The following is a 5575-nucleotide window of genomic DNA, read 5'->3' as shown; positions in this document are numbered from 1 at the left end:
TAATCACCGGCTGAAGGCAGCCAAGAGAAGAAACCTGATCTAAGTGTTTGCTAGCAGAAATAAAAATCTGATGCTGTGGAGGCAGAAAAGTCTGAATCCATGCAGAGATACCACGCTGCACAGTATGTTAGTGTTGGATTCAACAAACAGACACATTTATGTTTATTTATCAGAGAAGATGAGACGCTCTCTTTTAATAAATGATGTTTCTCTGCTCCTTGATTCAAATTAACAAACTAAAAAATTGGGAATTAAAGAAAATGAGCAGCCACACTCCGACTAACCTTCGACTGTTTTTATCGTCGTAAAACTCAAATCTAATTAAAATCAGCTGATTTCAGCCTCGACTGCGGATGAGGTTTAAACTGCACTCATTTATTTCTCAACTGACTTTGTTTGATGAGAAAGGTTTCTCATAAACTCTATAAAAATTATTATAACTTGTGATATGTCAAATACAGTGGTCCCTCGTTTATCACGGGATACGTTCTAAAAATAACCCGCAATAAACGAAATCCGCAAAGTAAGTTTAATAATTATTCTACATGTTCTAAGGCCGTAAAACCCCTAACCACACACTTTTATACAGCTTTTTACACGCAATTTATACAGTACTCCCTTAAACAGGACGCAGAACACAATGCGTGTTCATACTGTACAGTACGCTGTAAAAAAAAGCAAAATTACACTAAGAAAATCCGCGAAACAGCGAGTCCGCGAAAAGTGAACTGCGATATAGCGAGGGACGACTGTAGTGCAGGAGCTTTCAGTGTGCCAGTGTCGTGCCAGAACCGGAGCTGGGCGAGCAGGTAATGTAACCGATCTCAGTAACCTCTATGGACATAATGGCGCCGAGCTGGGCTGACTGCTGCTGGACTAGTCAGTGATATCAGCTGCTGCTGGTGACCTGGATGATGATTGGCTGTTAGATCAGAAGTAATGTAATCAGAGTAAATACTCGAGTACCCACAGAACACAGCAGTGATTACATCACATTCACACCAGACTCGGCTTCTTCTTCTGTCTGACATGTTAATTGCATACGCTACAGTCTGACTGCAGACATGCACATTTACTGGACCTCACTGGGCCTCCGTGAAAATTCTTCTCAGGAAAGTTTCTGTGAGGAAAAGTTCAACATTACCTTCAGTCTTTTTAGCCCCGGTTGCTAATTAGCCTGTCAGCTCGGTCTTATTAAACAGCTTCACATATTAAATGACGCTGCGCTGCCGTTTCTCCACTCCCTCTGCTGTTAACGCCTCCTCAGCTTGCAAGAAGTTACCAGAACACCTCAGTAATGTTTCTAAACCCCTGCAACCAGCTGTCAATCAAACACATTCACCAACCCGCCCAGTCCTGGTGTCGGTTTGAACTGGGCCTCGATCTGCTTCCATCCAAACATGAAGAGATCCAGTTCTCCTCGTCCAGCCGCTGATTGTGGATCTGCTGCAGACAGACTGTGAGGACGGACAGACGGCGAGCTGGCAGGCAGCTGCATCAACATGCAGAACGGCATTCTGGGAAGACGGGGGAAAGAGAGGGGAGGCTTCAAATTGAAAGTGGCAGCCCGAGCTGAACTTCTCCAACAGGAGGTCAGAGGTCACGACAGTCTGCTGATCCTGAGGTTTTTCTCAAAGCTGAACCTCGAGCAAAGACGAGGACGGCGGTGGAGCAGCGGCACATCCCCTCCAATCCTCTTTTTCTGTTGTTTTCATCCCTCCATCGCGTTCTCCTCCAGTCCCAGCGGGATTAAGATAACTTCCTGTCGTGCAGAGTCAGTCTCAGGCTCATCCAGCGCCTCACTGTCACTCGCCTACGTCGCTACATGTTTAATGCCGGTACAAGAGTTCTGCATTTACAGCGCTTGGCAGCACGCTGTGACACCAGGCGGTTATTACCCAGCTCCCCCGTCTCTCGGAGACTTCGCTGTTTGTTTGCGTGTCTGAGTTTGTTGACACAGAAACAATCGTTCGTCTCTACACTGTAAAAAAATCTTTCTCTGTTTCTGTTATTTTCAGAGAATGCAAACCAAAATATTTCACATCGTTTGCTATGATTAAAATTTTCGTTATTTTACTCCCAGAGAACGTGAAGCTGATTAATTATTCTGAAAGAATAAATGTGTGTTTGCAGCTCATGGTATCAATCTGACAGCTGCCTGGTTGCCTCGGCAACAATCAGCTGTTCAGGCTCGGAGGTCACAGGTCCAACCGTCTTCTTTCTATTAACATTCAAGAGAAAACAAACTGACGGTAAATAATGAAATAAAATAATAAGAAGAACACCAACTCGTGCCCGTTAAGGAGACGACACTACTGCAAAGACAAATGAAAATAAAAGCAGCGTTGCTTTGAGCAATCTACAGAACAAAGATCTCAACTTTATTTTCTGTGTTTTGGTTTTTGAAATGACGGCGATTCAGTTTCCTTAAACCAAATCTGAACCAAGGATCAGAAAACAACCTGTTTGATTGTTAAACTTTGTTGGCTGCAACAGTTTTAGGCAACTCACTGTCACAGCTGAGATTTTGTAGCTTCTCATAAACACATGAACACAGCATTAGAAATGACATGTGACAACAACTGACAAGAATGGACGGCATGCTGTATGCGTGATGGAGGTGGAGCTGAATGCCATCTGTAACCACACCCACCTGTCAGTCAAAGCATCCACGCTCTTAATCCTGCATAACTTTAAGCCTTAATATAATGTGAACAGGTGAGTTGTTGCTGTATAGGTTTGTGGTTGTGCAAACTTGAACTACTTTACATACTGTATAATATTTACAGTAAACGTGTGTAATACATTTGAACTCACTGGTTTCCAAAGAAAAGAACAAAGGTGACAAAATGGCAGCTGGTGATGCTCCTGTGTTTGTAGTCCTCGTCTCTGACAGCTCACCTTTTACAGACAGTCGAGGATTTCATCACTGAAGATGAAGAAGATGAAATGATTGCCTTTATTAGTGGTTGTTGGGCTGATGATGTCACTGACCTGGGGATTTACCTTTATTTCACCTTCAGATCAGCCGTGTTTTAGAAAAGTCTTCTGGTTTCTTTTGGACTCTTTCCAGGTGAAACTTTAACAGGAACTATTTTCTTCACAGCGATCAAGTGTATGAACTCTACAGATCATTTACAAGCTCCTCTCCTGGAATGACTCAGCTCTTGATAAGCCCTCCCTCTTCTTCCTGCTCTCAAACACAGCCAGCTCCTCTCTGCTCAGGTGTTTCCTTGTTCCCTCCCCCTCATCTACAGTTTGAAGATGGTGGAACCAACATGTGCTGACGTGTCAGCTGACGCGCATGTTGTTGAGATCAGAGCTCAAACTAGTTTCGCTATGAGAAGTCAAACTCAGACAGTCGTCGACGCGGAGAGGAGAAATGGCGCAGCAAGGAAAAACTGGACCGGGAAACCTCTCTGTGCCGATCTGTCGGATCTACTGAAGGATCGGTGACTATTCCCTGTGGACACAGCTACTGCTAAACTGTATCAAAAGCCACTGGGATGGAGAGGATGAGAGAGATCCACAGCTGCCCTCAGTGTAGGCAGACCTTCACACGAGGCCTGTCCTGAAGAAAAACACCATGTTAGCAGCTTTAGTGGAGGAACTGAAGAAGACTGGACTCCAAGCTGCTCCTGTGATCACTGCTATGCTGGACCTGAAGATGTGGCCTGTGATGTCTGCACTGGGAGAAAACTGAAAGCTCTGAGTCCTGTCTGGCTGTCTGGCCTCTTACTGTGAGAAACACCTCCAGCCTCATCAGTGAGCTCCATTAAAGAAACACAAGCTGGGAGCCTCCAAGAATCCAGGAGAACATCTGCTCTCGTCTGATGAGGTGATGAAGATATTTTGCGCACTGTCAGCAGTGTATCTGTTATTCTGCTCTATGGATGAACATAAAGGCCACGACACAGTCCCAGCTGCAGCAGAAAGGACTGAGAGGCAGAGAGAGCTCGAGGTGAGTCGACTAAACATCCAGCAGAGAATCCGGACAGAGAGAAGATGTAAGGAGCTCCACAGAGGTGGAGGCTATCAATGGCTCTTGCTGATAAAGCAGTGGAGGACAGTGAGAAGATCTTCACTGAGCTGATCCGTCTCATGGAGAAAAGAAGGTCTGATATGAAGCAGCAGGTCAGATCCCCAGGAAACTGAAGTGAGTCGGTCAAAGATCTTCAGGAGAAGCTGGAGCAGGAGATCACTGAGCTGAAGAGGAAAGACGCTGGCTGAGAAGCTCTCACACACAGAGGACCACAACCAGTTTCTACACAACTACCCCTCACTGTCACGACTCAGCCATCTACAGACTATCCCGCATCAATATCCGTCCTCTGAGGGACTTTGAGGATGTGACAGCTGCTGTGTCAGAGCTCAGAGATAAACTACAGCGTTCTGAGGGACCAACGGACAAACATCTCACTGACAGACACTGAAGTCCATGTTTCACTGTCAGGACCAGACCAGAGCCCAGACCAGAGCTGAGTTCTTAAAATATTCACGTGAACTCACACTGGATCCAACACAGCAAACACACAGCTGTTATTATCTGAGGGGAACAGAAAGTGACATTTATGGAACAACCTCAGCTTTATTCTAGTCCCCAGACAGATTCACTTGGTGGTTCAGGTCCTGAGTAGAGAGAGACTGACTGGACGTTGTTACTGGGAGGTGGAGAGGAGAGGGAGTTGACAGATGTAGCAGTCCATACAAGAATATCAGCAGAGCAGGGAGCTCAGATGAGTAGATTGGATACAATGACAAATCTTGGAGGTTAGATTGTGGACAAACAGTTATAACTTTTGTTACAGCATGTCCAAACTCCCATCTCAGGTCCTTCGGTCCTCCAGAGTTGGAGTGTACCTGGATCACAGTGCAGGTATTCTGTCCTTCTAACAGCGTCTCTAAACCATGACTCTCCTCCACAGAGTCCAGACCACGTTCACTCAGCCTCTCTATGCTGGACTTATGTTTATCTGGATCCTCTGCTGAGTTGTGTGAAGTCAAATAGCAGAAGTCATTGAAGGGTTAAATTCTGTGTTTCATGTCTTCAGCTTGTTTTGTTTCCATCATTGTTGCTGACAGCTGATTGTGGGCATTTCTTCACCTTCAATCACACTGTGGGCGGTACTTTGCCCTCTTCTCATTGGTGGTTGTGTAAATGTTTGAGTTTCTGTAGGTGGCGCTCCTTCCTGTGTCTGTTTAGCCATGGAGGCTATCACTGCTCATGATGACTTTAGTTTGTATGATCAGAATCAATAAGGAGATGATTCATTCTTTTCTTGTACATATGTGAGATTCAATGAAGAAACAACATTTAGTTTGTGTCTCAGTCAATAAAGAGGATTTATTACACAGACTGAAACAAAGTGGAAACACAGTCTGATTCATTTGGTCAAGTTTGCTGTGAACAAGTTGAGTTGAGTCCTGACACACACGAGACAACAGAGGCCATGGTGCGTTCACTGACCTGGTTTATTGTTCCAATATTGACCTTCAGTCCAATGAGCCTCTGCTGTGTGACACCTTCTTTACAACATACACAACTGATAAGACGAGATACTGCAGTACTACTTCT

This window comes from Larimichthys crocea, chromosome I (genome assembly GCF_000972845.2).
Source record: "Larimichthys crocea isolate SSNF chromosome I, L_crocea_2.0, whole genome shotgun sequence".
NCBI lineage: Eukaryota > Metazoa > Chordata > Actinopteri > Sciaenidae > Larimichthys > Larimichthys crocea.
The sequence above is the reverse complement of the archived record's forward strand: the minus strand, read 5'-3'. Positions refer to the sequence as shown.